This window comes from Triticum aestivum, chromosome 3D (assembly GCF_018294505.1).
Source record: "Triticum aestivum cultivar Chinese Spring chromosome 3D, IWGSC CS RefSeq v2.1, whole genome shotgun sequence".
Classification (NCBI taxonomy): domain Eukaryota; kingdom Viridiplantae; phylum Streptophyta; class Magnoliopsida; order Poales; family Poaceae; genus Triticum; species Triticum aestivum.
This window is the reverse complement of record NC_057802.1, coordinates 362,159,522-362,174,114: the sequence shown is the minus strand read 5'-3', so window position 1 is coordinate 362,174,114 and position 14,593 is coordinate 362,159,522.

Genomic DNA, 14,593 nt, shown 5'->3' with positions numbered 1-14,593 from the left:
TGGGGCCACCAGGTGGGGACAACCCACTTGGGCGCGCCTCGGAGGGCAGGCACGCCCTGGTGGGTTGTGTCCACCCAGGTGCCCCCCTCCAGTGGCTCTTGGATCCAGAAATTCTCTTTTATTGTATGAAAAATCCTCGTAAAGTTTCGTTTCATTCCGAGAACTTTTATTTCTGCACAAAAACAACACCATGGTAGTTCTGCTGAAAACAGCGTCGGTCCGGGGTTAGTTTCATTCAAATCATGCAAATTAGAATCCAAAACAAGAGGACAAGCGTTAGGAAAAGTAGATACGTTGGAGACGTATCAACTCCCCGAAGCTTAAACCTTTGGTTGTCCTCAAGCAATTCGGTTGATAAACTGAAAGTGAAAAAGAAAAACTTTTATGAACTCTTTTGCTCTTGTTTGCATAAATAAGCTTAAACAGCACCCAGGTTTTCAACCAACATTATAACTAACCATGCCGATAATAACTCTTAAAGATTATATCAACTCATATCAATGACATAATCAGCTAGCGAGCAATAATAAGATATCTCAAACGGCAACACGTTGTCAAAACAACCATGATATAATATGACAATAGTGGTATCTCACTAGCTCTTTCTGAGACCACAAAACATAAATGCAGAGCACCTCCAAAGTTCAATCAACGACTAAACATTGTAATTCATGGTAGAAAAGATCCAGTCATGATGCACCCAACATTAGCTACACACAATGAATCAGCATGACAACATTGCTCTCAGGTTCTAGCCCTTATTTTAGAAGGTGATGACACAACATAAAAGTAAATAGATAGTCCCTTCGCAGAGGGAAGCAGTGATTTGCAGAGGTGCCAGAGCTCAAGTTTTAAAATAGAGGTAACTGATACTTTGAGACATGCACCCTTCTCATTTACTTCACGACTATCAGCTATAGATATCTTCCATGCTAAGCACGCTAGTGGCGGTTCCCAAGCGATAAAATTAAAGGTTTTGACTCCATTGGGAGTTTTTGTTTGATTATTTGTAAGCTTTTTCTGTTTGCAGTTTGGGACTGGGCATCCCTATCACCGCGCTTTCTCGTGCGATGGCGAGTAAATAAACACTCGACCTGAGAATAACCCGCTTAGCATGGAAGATACCGACCACCTCCTATCGTTCCATGAACGATCCAGGTACAAAAAAGGATATTTATTAGAAGTTTTTAGAGGTGGCACATGCAAATTTACTTAGGACGGCAGGGTAATACCGCATATAGGTTGGTATGGTGGACTCATCTGGAATAACTTTGGGTTCAAGGTTTTTGATGTACAAGTAGAATTCCCACTCAGTACAGGCGAAGGCAAGCAATTAGGTTGAGAAGCGGCCACCTAGAGAGCAACAACGGTCATGAACATGCATTATGCATAAGTAACATTGGACACTAGCATGAGTAGGATATGAACATAAATATCATAGAGGCTATGTTGGTTTTGAATCAACTACATGCATGAACATGTGCCAAGTCAAGCCACTCGAACATTCAGAGGAGGATACCATATCATCATACTACATCACAATCATTTTAACGCAATGTTGATATCCAAGATAAATCATTATCCACTCCCAGCTACTTATGCATGGCATGAGAAACTATAATCTCTAATTGTCATTGCAAACATGTTTAATCATAATGGGCTGAATCATGGATGCTAGGTTAAACATATTTACACAAACAGAACAAGTCGAGTTCATACCAGTTTCTCTCTGCCACGGCCAGTTCATCGAATATCGTCATTATTGCCTTTCACTTGCACGACCGAATGATGTGAAAATAATAATAGTGCAAGAGTGCTCTGGACTAAGCTGGAATCTGCAAACATTTTATTCAACAGGAGAAGACAAGGTAAAATGGGCTCTTTGTTAGATTAACAATTATGCAAATGAGAGACACTCAACATTTTCATCGTGGTCTTCTCCTTGGTACGACTCGAATAAAAAGAAAAGAAATTCAGAGAAACACACTGAAATATTTTTGGAGTTTTTGGTTTTCTTGAATAAGCAAATAAAAGGGAAAAGCAAAAACGAGAGAAACTATTTACACGGCTCCCAACACGCAAAAGAAGAACAAGGAAATCCTTTTGGGTTTTCTTTTTAGTGCTACAACTAAGCATGCATAGAAAGTAAACTAACTACAACTAATTTTTTTTGTTTTTCTAAAGTTTTTTAAACACACAAGAAGAAAGCAAGAAAATAAATTTAAGCATGGATGATACAATGAAAAAGTGTGAATACCGAGAAGTGGAATGAAATGTGTGAGCATGAACGTAATGTCGGTGAGAAACACATACTCCCCCAAGCTTAGGCTTTTGGCCTAACTTGGTAAGCAGTCAGTAGCCTGGATAGTAGTCGGAGTGGTAGCTCATGGAGGCTCTTGGTGCGGATGCCTCGGCCTGCCGTGCTGCCTCCACTGACGCGTTGTGAGCTCGGGCCTCGCTCTCGAGAACAAAATATCTTCCTTTGCTGTGATAGTCAAAAAGAGCAGGCGCAGGCAAATATGTGTGCACAACAGATGTTTGGTTAAACAACAGATTGTAAGTGAAATTATGAATTTTTCCTTTGAGGATCTTATGACTTTTCATAGCATCGAAGTCTAAATACTGCATGGGTAGGATAGGGTCAAAGGGCAAAGGTGAAACACCCAGCCCTCGTGCTAAACGCGTGGCATAAATTCCACCATACAAATAGCCACTATTAGCGTTATGCTGCAGTCTACGTGCAACAATCGTTCCAAGGTTATAACTCCTTTCACCGGTGAGAGCGGTGCGTATGAGGCTCAAGTCTGGAGCACAAACTGTACTACAGTCTTGCTTGCCTACTATACATTTCCCGTTAAATAATGCAAAGTACTGAATTGCGGGAAAATGAATGCTCTTTATTCCACCTTGTGTCACTCCCCTCGTCTCATCGTAGCAAAGACTAGTCAAGAATGATTGGTACTCAGCCCTTGGCGGTTCGTCAAGCGAACCCCAGAATGGGAGTTTGCAGTGGTGAGCGAAATTCTCTAATGAAATGGTAAATGGATTTTCATAAATTTTAAATGACACCCTAGACTCACGGGGATGGAATTTAAATCCTTTGACAAATGATTTAGTGAGAGTGTGGTGTTGTTTGCACTTATATGCAATGTAGGGACTGAGACCGGCATTGTGAACATATTGCTCAAATTCCTCCTTAATGCCCACACGCACCATATAATCATCGCAATACCATAAGCATGTTTTGGTGGTTGCATCTCGAATGGAACTTTCACTTGGTTCAACATAAGACCGGCGAGCGGAATTGTCACTAGAAGATGCCCCTGAGGATCTCCTCCTCGAAGAACTCCTTCCAAAAAGGTTCATCATGTTCACGTACAATTTTCTGAAAAATTTTAGGTGACAAATATTTATCAACAAAACTTCATACAATTGATAGCAACTACTCATAGGGATACATAGAGGCCATAGCAAGCATTCAAACTACTTAGAACTCTAAGAATTCAATATGCAAGCTCATCTACAGCAGCACCAAAAGTAGCTAATTATTCAAAATATAAACCACCAAAACAAAAACTAATTGGATAAACGGTGGAGTCACACCTCGGAAATGGAGCTTCGAGCAAAGAGATCGAAATCCGCGGGTTTGAGAGCAAGAACACGGGAGAGAGAGCAATGGTGATTTTTTTTCTGGAGTTAAGTGATGATTTGGTGTGAAGGGATAAGTGAGGGGGCCCACGTGGGGACCACAACCCACCAGGGCGCGCCTCCCTATGATATTATTTGCACCAAAAATTCTTAAATATTCAGAGAAAAATCGTACTCCCTCCGTTCCTTGATATAAGGTGTAGAGATTTTTGAGGAAAAACCCAAAATATAAGGTGTATTGTGTTGCACCACTCGTTTGGATAATTTTTTTAACCATTTGATTACATTTCCTTATAGCAGGCAAGCTCCTCTATTTTCTCATGTCAATTAGTCAAGTGTAATCTCGCCCAAAACTTGTGAAATTTTCCCTCCACGTGCATTCTTTAATATCCGTGCCAAAAACTATACACCCTATATTTAGGAACGGAGGGAGTATTAAATTTCTAGAGCATTATGAGAACTTTTATTTTTGGGTCAATTTTTTATTGCACCGGAAATTCAGAAAACAGACAAAACATGGCATTTTATTTTATTTAACTAGTAAAAACAGAAAACAAAAGGTAGGGACAGAAGGTAGTGCTTACTAAATTCATCACCTTCATACCTCTCAAAAATGATCCATTAATAAGGTTGATCAAGTATTATTAACAACCACTTTCGATTAGCATGAAACCGAAGAACTTTCGTAAATCACTAAGTTACCTCAACGGGGATGTGAATATCCCCAATAATAAGCATTTCATATTTCTTTTTGGCAGTAGGTAGAGGTAGTTGAAAACTTCCAATAGTGATTGTCGGAGATTTTTCAATAACATTAATACCATTCACTTGGAATTGTTTCTTTGGAAAGTGCACCGTATGCTCATTACCATTGATATGAAAAGTGACCTTGCTTTTATTGCAATCAATAACAGCCCTTGCAGTATTCAAGAAGGGTCTACCAAGGATAATCGACATGTTGTCGTCCTTGGGCATCTCAAGTATAACAAAGTCAGTCAAAATAGTAACATTAGCAACAACAATAGGCACATCCTCACAAATACCGATAGGTATGGCAGTTGATTTGTCAGCCATTTGCAAAGATATTTCAGTAGGTGTGAGTTTATCCAAATCAAGTCTTTTATATAAAGAGAAAGGCATAACACTAACACCTGCTCCTAAATCACACAAAGCAGTTTTCACATAATTTCTTTTGATGGAGCAAGGTATAGTTGGTATTCCAGGATCTCCAAGTTTTCGAGGTACTCCATCTTTAAAGGTATAATTAGGAAGCATGGTGGAGATTTCAGCTTTCGGTATTTTTCTCTTATTGTGATGATGTCTTTCATGTACTTTGCATAAGGAGGCATTTTAAGGATGTCAGTCAAGCGAGTACGCAAAAAGACTGGGCTCAACATTTCAGCAAAGCGTTCAAATTCTTCATCATCGTTCTTTTTAGTTGACTTAGGTGGAAAAGGCATAGGTTTTTGAACCCATGGTTCTCTTTCTTTATCGTGTTTTCTAGCAATGAAGTCTCTTTTATCATATCGTCTATTCTTGGGTTGTGGGTTATCAAGATCAACTGGTGGTTCTATCTCAACATCATTGTCTGGTTCTTTTTCATTGTTTGGTTGAGTATCTTCATGAACATCAGCGTTATCTTTTTCATTATCACTAGGTGAATGTTCATTACCAGACTGAGTTTCAGCATCAGAAATAGAAACATCATTATCATTATCAGGAGGTTTTTCTACTTTAGGTTCACTAGAAGCATGCAAAGTCCTATCATTTTTCTTTTTCTTTCTAGAAGGACTAGGTACACTAGTGTTGTTCCTTTGTGAATCATGTTCAATTCTTTTTGGGTGTCCCTCAGGATAAAGTGGTTCCTGAGTCATTTTACCTCCTCTAGTTGCAACTCTAACAGCAAAGTCATCTATATTATTATTCATTTCATCAAGCAACTCTCTTTGATATTTAGCAACTTGTTCTAACTGAGTTTGAACCATAGAAGCATGTTTTCCAACACCTCTAACATCATTTGAGATTCTGAATAACAAGTCACTCAAGCGAGCAATCATATCAGAATTGTATTTCAATTGTTTCATAACATTTGCATTGAAGTGATCTTGTTTCCTAATGTAGTTTTCAAACTCATAAAGACATTGGCTAGGGTGCATATTGTGAGGATTGTCATTATCATTGAATTTCATTAGAGAATTTACCTCTACCACCTTGGATGGTGGTGGTGTATTAAGCCCATGTATTTCTTCAATAGGAGGTAAATTTTTAACATCCTTAGCTTTAATACCTTTTTCCTTCATAGATTTCTTTGCCTCCTGCATATCTTCAGGACTGAGATATAATATACTCCTCTTCTTCGGAGTGGGTTTAGGAGGTGATTCAGGAATAGTCGAATCATCATAATTTTTCAATATGTTATTCAATAATTCTTCAGCTTGTCCAACAGTTCGTTCCCTGAAAACACCACCAACAGAACTATCTAGGAAGTCCCTAGAAGCATCGGTTAGTCCATTATAGAAGATATCAAGTATTTCATTTTTCTTAAGAGGATTATAAGGCAAAGCATTAAGTAACTGGAAAAGCCCCCCCAAGCTTGTGGGAGACTCTCTTCTTTAGTTTGCACAAAGTTAAATATTTCCTGTAAAGCAGCTTGTTTCTTATGAGCAGGGAAATATTTTTCAGAGAAGTAATAAATCGTATCCTGGGGACCACGCACACAACCAGGAGCAAGAGTATTGTACCAAGCTTTAGCATCACCCTTTAATGAGAATGGAAATAATTTGAGAATAAAGTAATAACGAGTTTTCTCATCATGAGTAAAAAGGGTGGCTATGTCATTCAACTTAGTAAGATGTGCCGCAACAGTTTCAGATTCATAACCACGGAAAGGATCAGATTCAACCAAAGTAATCAACTCTGGGTCGAAGGGGAATTCACAATCGTTATCATCAATAAATATAGGTGAGGAGGCAAACTTAGGATCATATTGCATTCTAGCATTCAGAGATTTTTCTTTATACTTGCATAATAATTTCTCTAGATCATATCTATCCTTACAAGCAAGAATATCTCTAGTTGTCTCCTCATTCATAACATAACCTTCCGGTACCTTAGGCAATTCATATCTAGGAAGGCTAGTTCTAGCAAGTGTTTCAGGAATTTCAGTTTCAAGCTCATCATCAGATTCAACAACATCATGTTGTATTACTCTAGCAATTTGTTCATCAAGAAATTCACCATGTGGCACATCATCATCATGCAAGGTACTAGCATCATTCATAGTAGAAGTAGCATCATCAATAACTTGCGACATATCAGGATTAATAGCATGTGGTGGTGTTGCAAGTTTACTTATAACAGAAGGTGAATCTAAAGCAGAACTGGATGGCAGTTCCTTACCTCCCCTCGTCTTAGAGGGATAAATCTTAGTCTTAGCATCCTTCAGATTCTTCATAGTGATAAATTGACAATAATCCCAAGTGACTCAATAAATATAGCTATGCTCCCCGGCAACGGCACCAGCAAAAGGTCTTGATAACCCACAAGTATAGGGGATCACAACAGTTTTCGAGGGTAGAGTATTCAACCCAAATTTATAGATTCGACACAAGGGGAGCCAAAGAATATTTGAATGTATTAGCAGCTCAGTTGTCAATTCAACCAACCTGGAGATTAATTATCTGTAGCAAAGTGATCAGTAGCAAAGTAGTATGATAGTTTTGATAATAGTGATGGCAATAGTGGTAATGGTAACAGTGATAGCAGTAATTTTGTAGCAAGTGCAACAGTAATAGCAGCAGTAGTAACTTAGCAAGAACAATATAGGATAAATTCGTAGGCTTTGGATGATATTCATCATGTGACAGTCATAACCTAGGCTGATACGGCACTAGCTCAAGTTCATAAATATAATGTAGGCATGTATTCCGTAAATAGTCATACGTGCTTATGGAAAGAACTTGCATGCCATCTTTTGTCCTACCCTCCTGTGGCAGCGGGGTCCATATTGGAAACTAAGGGATATTAAGGCCTCCTTTTAATAGAGAACCGGAACAAAGCATTAACACACGGTGAATGCATGAACTCCTCAAACTACGGTCATCACCGGGAGTGGTCCCGACTATTGTCACTCCGGGGTTGCCGGATCATAACACATAGTAGGTGACTATAACTTGCAAGATCGGATCTAGAACATGGATATAATGGTGATAACATAAACGGTTCAGACTGAATTCATGGCACCCGGGCCCAAAGTGACAAGCATTAAGCATGGCAAAGTCATAGCAACATCAATCTCAGAACATAATGGATACTAGGGATCAAGCCCTAACAAAACTAACTCTATTACATTATGAATCTCATCCAACTCCTCACCGACCAGCAAACCTATGAAGGAATTAATCACTCCCGGTGGGGAGCATCATGGAACTGGCGATGGAGAAGGGTTGGTGATGATGAAGAACGAAGACCCCCCTCCCCGGAGCCCCAAACGGACTCCAAATCTGGCCTCCCGATGAAGAACAGGAGGTGACGGCGACTCCGTCTCGTGGATCGTGATAATTCGTTATCCCTGATTTTTTTCTGGAAAAATAGGATTTTGTAGCGTCGGTTTTAGGGTCTGCGGGGCCACCAGGTGGGGAGAACCCACCTGGGCGCGCCTGGGAGGGCAGGCGCGCCCTGGTGGGTCATGTCCACCTAGGTTCCCACCTCCGGTGGTTCTTGGCTCCAAAAATTCTCTTTTATTGTATAAAAAATCCTCGCAAAGTTTTGTTCCATACCAAACTTTTATTTCTGCACAAAAACAACACCATGGTAGTTCTGCTGAAAACAACGTCAGGTTGGGGTTAGTTTCATTCAAATCATGCAAATTAGATTCCAAAACAAGAAGAAAAGCGTAAGGAAAAGTAGATACGTTGGAGACGTATCAGAGCCTAGCATGTACAGGCATGGCCTCGGAACACTGAGACCGAAAGGTGAACTGTTGGGAACGTAGCATGCAATTTCAAAAGAAATCCTACGATCACGCAAGATCTATCTAGGAGATGCATAGCAACGAGAGGGGGAGAGTGTGTCCATGTACCCTTGTAGACCGAAAGCGGAAGCGTTAGCTTAACCCGGTTGATGTAGTCGAACATCTTCATATTTTCAACCGATCAAGTACCGAACGTACGACACCTCTGAGTTTAGCACACGTTCAGCTCGATGACGTCCCTCGAACTCTTGTTCCAGCAAAGTGTGAGGGAGAGTTTTGTCAGCACGACGGCGTGGTGACGGTGATGGTGATGTGATCCGCGCAGGGCTTCGCCTAAGCACTACGACAATATGATCGGAGGAGTAAACAGTGGAGGGGGGCACCGCACACGGCTAAGAAACAATTGATGTGCTTTGGGGTGCCCCCTACCCCCGTATATAAAGGAGGAGAGGGGAGGAGGCCGGCCCTAGGGGGCGTGCCAAGTGGGGGGAAACCCACTTGGACTCCTAGTCCAAGTCGCCCCCTTCCTTCTTACGGAGGGGGAAAGGGGGAAGGAGAGGGAGAAGGAAAGGGGGGCCGCGCCCTCCCCTTGTCCAATTCGGACTCCCCATGGGGGGCGGGGGGCGCACCAGCCCTTGTGGGCTGCCCTCTCTCTCCCCTATGGCCCATGTTGGTCCATTACTTTCCCCGGAGGGTTCCGGTAACCCCTCGGTACTCTGATAAATACCCAAAACACTCCGAAACCATTCCGGTGTCCGAATACTATCGTCCAATATATCAATCTTTACCTCTCGACCATTTCGAGACTCCTCGACATGTCCGTGATCTCATCTGGGACTCCGAACAATCTTCGGTCACCAAAACACATAACTCATAATACAAATAGTCATCGAACGTTAAGTGTGCGGACCCTACGGGTTCGAGAACTATGTAGACATTACCGAGACACCTCTTTGGTCAATAACCAACAACGGAAACTGGATGCTTATATGGTTTCCTACATATTCTACGAAGATCTTTATCGGTCAAACCGTAATCACAACATGCGTCATTCCCTTTGTCATCGATATGTTACTTGCCCGAGATTCGATCGTCGGTATCCTCATACCTTGTTCAATCTCATTACCGGCAAGTCTCTTTACTCGTTTCGTAATGCATCATCCCGCAACTAACTCATTAGTCACATTGCTTGCAAGGCTTATCATGATGTGCATTACCGAGAGGGCCCAGAGCTACCTCTCCGATACTCAGAGTGACAAATCCTAATCTCGATCTATGCAACCCAACAAACACCTTCGGAGACACCTGTAGAGCATATTTATAATCACCTAGTTACGTTGTGACGTTTGATAGCACACAAGGTGTTCCTCCGGTATTCGGGAGTAGCATAATCTCATAGTCAAAGGAATATGTATAAGTCATGAAGAAAGAAATAGCAATAAAACTTAACAATCAATATGCTAAGCTAACGGATGGGTCTTGTCCATCACATCATTCTCTAATGATGTGATCTCGTTCATCAAATGATAACACATGTTTATGGTCAGGAAACTTAACCATCTTTGATTAACGAGCTAGTCAAGTAGAGGCATACTATGGACACTTTGTTTTGTCTATGTATTCACACATGTATCAAGTTTCCGGTTAATACAATTCTAGCATGAATAATAAACATTTATCATGATATAAGGAAATATAAATAACAACTTTATTATTGCCTCTAGGGCATATTTCCTTCAGTCTCGCACTTGCACTAGAGTCAATAATCTAGATTACATTGTAATGATTCTAACACCCATGGAGTCTTGGTGTTGATTATGTTTTGCTCGTGGAAGAGGCTTAGTCAACGGGTCTGGAACATTCAGATCCATATGTATTTTTCAAATCTCTATGTCTCCCTCCTTGACTTGATCACGGATGGAGTTGAGGCATCTCTTGATGTGTTTGGTTCTCTTGTGAAATCTGGATTCCTTCGCTAAGGCATTATTTGCTCCAGTATTGTCACAAAAGATTTTCATTGGACCCGATGCACTAGGTATTACACCTAGACTGGATATGAACTCCTTCATATAGACTCCTTCATTTGCTGCTTCCGAAGCAGCTATGTACTCCGCTTCACACCTAGATCCAGCCACGACGCTTTGCTTGGAACTGCACCAACTGACAGCTCACCATTCAATATAAATACGTATCTAGTTTGCGACTTAGAGTCATCCGGATCTGTGTCAAAGATAGCATCAACGTAACCATTTACGAAGAGCTCTTTGTCACCTCCATAAATGAGAAACATATCCTTAGTCCTTTTCAGGTATTTCAGGATGTTCTTGATCACTGTCCAGTGATCCACTCCTGGATTACTTTGGTACCTCCCTGCTAAACTTGTAGAAAGGCACACATAAGGTCTAGTACACAGCATTGCGTACATGATAGAACCTATGGCTGAGGCATAGGGAATGACTTTCATTTTCTCTCTATCTTTTGCAGTGGTCGAGCATTGAGTCTGACTCAACTTCACACCTTGTAACACAGGCAAGAACCCTTTCTTTGACTGATCCATTTTGAACTTCTTCAAAACTTTATCAAGGTATGTGCTTTGTGAAAGTCCAATTAAGCGTGTTGATCTATCTCTATAGATCTTGATGCCCAATATATAAGCAACTTCACCGAGGTCTTTCATTGAAAAATTCTTATTCAAGTATCCTTTTATGCTATCCAAAAGTTCTATATCATTTCCAATCAACAATATGTCATCCACATATAATTTTAGAAATGCTACACAGCTCCCACTCACTTTCTTGTAAATACAAGCTTCTCCAAAAGTCTGTATAAAACCATATGCTTTGATCACACTATCAAAGCGTATATTTCAACTCTGAGAGGCTTGGACCAGTCCATAAATGGATCGCTGGAGCTCGCACACTTTGTTAGCACCTTTAGGATCGACAAAACCTTCCGGTTGCATCATATACAACTCTTCTTTAAGAAATTCATTAAGGAATGCAGTTTTGACATCCATTTGCCAAATTTCATAATCATAAAATGCGGCAATTGCTAACATGATTCAGACAGACTTAAGCATCGCTACCGGTGAGAAGGTCTCACTGTAGTCAACTCCTTGAACTTGTCGAAAACCTTTCGCAACAAGTCGAGCTTTGTAGACAGTAACATTACCATCAGCGTTAGTCTTCTTCTTGAAGATCCATTTATTTTCTATGGCTTGCCGATCATCGGTCAAGTCAACCAAAGTCCATACTTTGTTCTCATACATGGATCCCATCTTAGATTTCATGGCCTCAAGCCATTTCGCGGAATCTGGGCTCATCATCAGTTCCTCATAGTTCGTAGGTTCGTCATGGTCTAGTAACATGACTTCCAGAACAAGATTCCCTTACCACTCTGGTGTGGAACGTACTCTGGTTGACCTACGAGGTTTGATAGTAACTTGATCTGAAGTTTCATGATCATCATCATTAACTTCCTCACTAATTGGTGTAGGCATCACTGGAACTGATTTCTGTGATGAACTACTTTCTCAACTCGAGAGAAGGTACAATTACCTCACCAAGTTCTACTTTCCTTCCACTCACTTCTTTCGAGAGAAACTCCTTCTCTAGAAAGGATCCATTCTTTGCAACAAATATCTTGCCTTCGAATCTGTGATAGAAGGTGTACCCAACAGTTTCTTTTGGGTATCCTATGAAGACACACTTCTCCGATTTAGGTTCGAGCTTATCAGGCTGAAGCTTTTTGACATAAGCATCGCAACCCCAAACTTTAAGAAACGACAGCTTAGATTTCTTGCCAAACCACAGTTCATATGGTGTTGTCTCAGCGGATTTAGATGGTGCCCTATTTAACATGAATGCAACTGTCTCTAACGCATAACCCCAAAAATAGTGGTAAATTGATAAGAGACATCATAGATCGTACCATATCTAATAAAGTGCGGTTACGACGTTCGGACACACCATTACGTTGTGGTGTTCCAGCTGGCGTGAGTTGCGAAACTACTCCACATTGTTTTAAATGAAGACCAAAATCGTAACTCAAATATTCGCCTCTGCGATCAGATTGTAGAAACTTTATTTCCTTGTTACGATGATTTTCCACTTCACTCTGAAATTCTTTGAACTTTTCAAATGTTTCAGACTTGTGTTTCATTAGATATACCCATATCTGCTCAAACCATCTGTGAAGGTCAGAAAATAACGATACCCACCCCGAGCCTCAACACTCATCGGACCGCATACATCACTATGTATTATTTCCAATAAGTCAGTGGCTCGCTCCATTGTTCCGGAGAACGGAGTCTTAGTCATCTTGCTCATGAGGCATGGTTCGCAAGCATCAAGTGATTCATAATCAAATGATTCCAAATGCCCATCCGCATGGAGTTTCTTCATGCGTTTTACACCAATATGACCTAAATGGTAGTGCGACAAATATGTTGCACTATCATTATTAACTTTGCATCTTTTGGCATCAATATTATGAATGTGTGTATCACCACGATCGAGATTCAACAAAAATAGACCACTCATCAAGGGTGCATGACCATAAAAGATATTACTCATGTAAATAGAACAACCATTATTCTCTGATTTAAATGAATAATCGTCTCGCATTAAACAAGATCTAGATATAATGTTCATGCTCAACGTTGGCACCAAATAACAATTATTTAGGTCTAAAACTAATCCCGAAGGTAGATGTAGAGGTAGCGTGCCGACGGCGATCACATCGACCTTGGAACCATTTCCGACGCGCATCGTCACCTTGTCCTTAGACAATATTCGTTTAATCCATAGCCCTTGTTTCGAGTTGCAAATATGAGCAACAGAACCAGTATCAAATACCCAGGCGCTACTACGAGCATTAGTAAGGTACACATCAATAACATGTATATAAATATACCTTTCACTTTGCCATCCTTCTAATCCGCCAAATACTTGGGGCAGTTCCGCTTCCATTGACCAGTCCCTTTGCAGTAGAAGCACTCAGTTTCAGGCTTTGGTCCAGACTTGGGCTTCTTTCCGGGAGCAGCAACTTGATTGCTATTCTACTTGAAGTTCCCCTTCTTTCCTTTGCCCTTTTTCTTGAAACTAGTGGTCTTGTTAACCATCATCACTTGATGCTCCTTCTTGATTTCTACCTCCGTAGCCTTGAGCATTGCGAAGAGCTCAGGAATCGTCTTGTTCATCCCTTGCATATTATAGTTCATCACGGAGCCTTTATAGCTTGGTGGCAGTGATTGAAGAACTCTGTCAATGACACTATCATCTGGAAGATTAACTCCCAGCTGAGTCAAGTGGTTATGGTACCCAGACATTCTAAGTATGTGTTCACTGACAGAACTGTTCTCCTCCATCTTGCAGCTATAGAACTTGTTGGAGACTTCATATCTCTCAACTCGGGCATTTGCTTGAAATATTAACTTCAACTCCTGGAACATCTCATATGCTCCATGACGTTCAAAACGTCTTTGTAGTCCTGATTCTAAGCCGTAAAGCATGGCACACTGAACTATCGAGTAGTCATTAGATTTAGCTTGTCAGACATTCATAACGTCCGGAGTTGCTCCTGCAGCAGGCCTTGCACCTAGCGGTGCATCAAGGACGTAATTCTTCTATGCAGCAATGAGGATAATCCTCAAGTTACGGACCCAGTCCGTGTAGTTTCTACCATCATCTTTCAACTTAAGTTTCTCTAGGAACGCATTAAAATTCAAGGGAACGGTAGCACGGGCCGTTGATCTACAACATAGGTATGCAAAAACTATCAGGACTAAGTTCATGATAAATTTAAGTTCAATTAATCATATTACTTAAGAACTCCCACTTAGATAGAAATCCCTCGAGTCAAGTAAATGATCACGTGATCCACATCAACTAAACCATGTCCGATCATCACGTGAGATGGAGTAGTTTTCAATGGTGAACATCTCTATGTTGATCATATCTACTATATGATTCA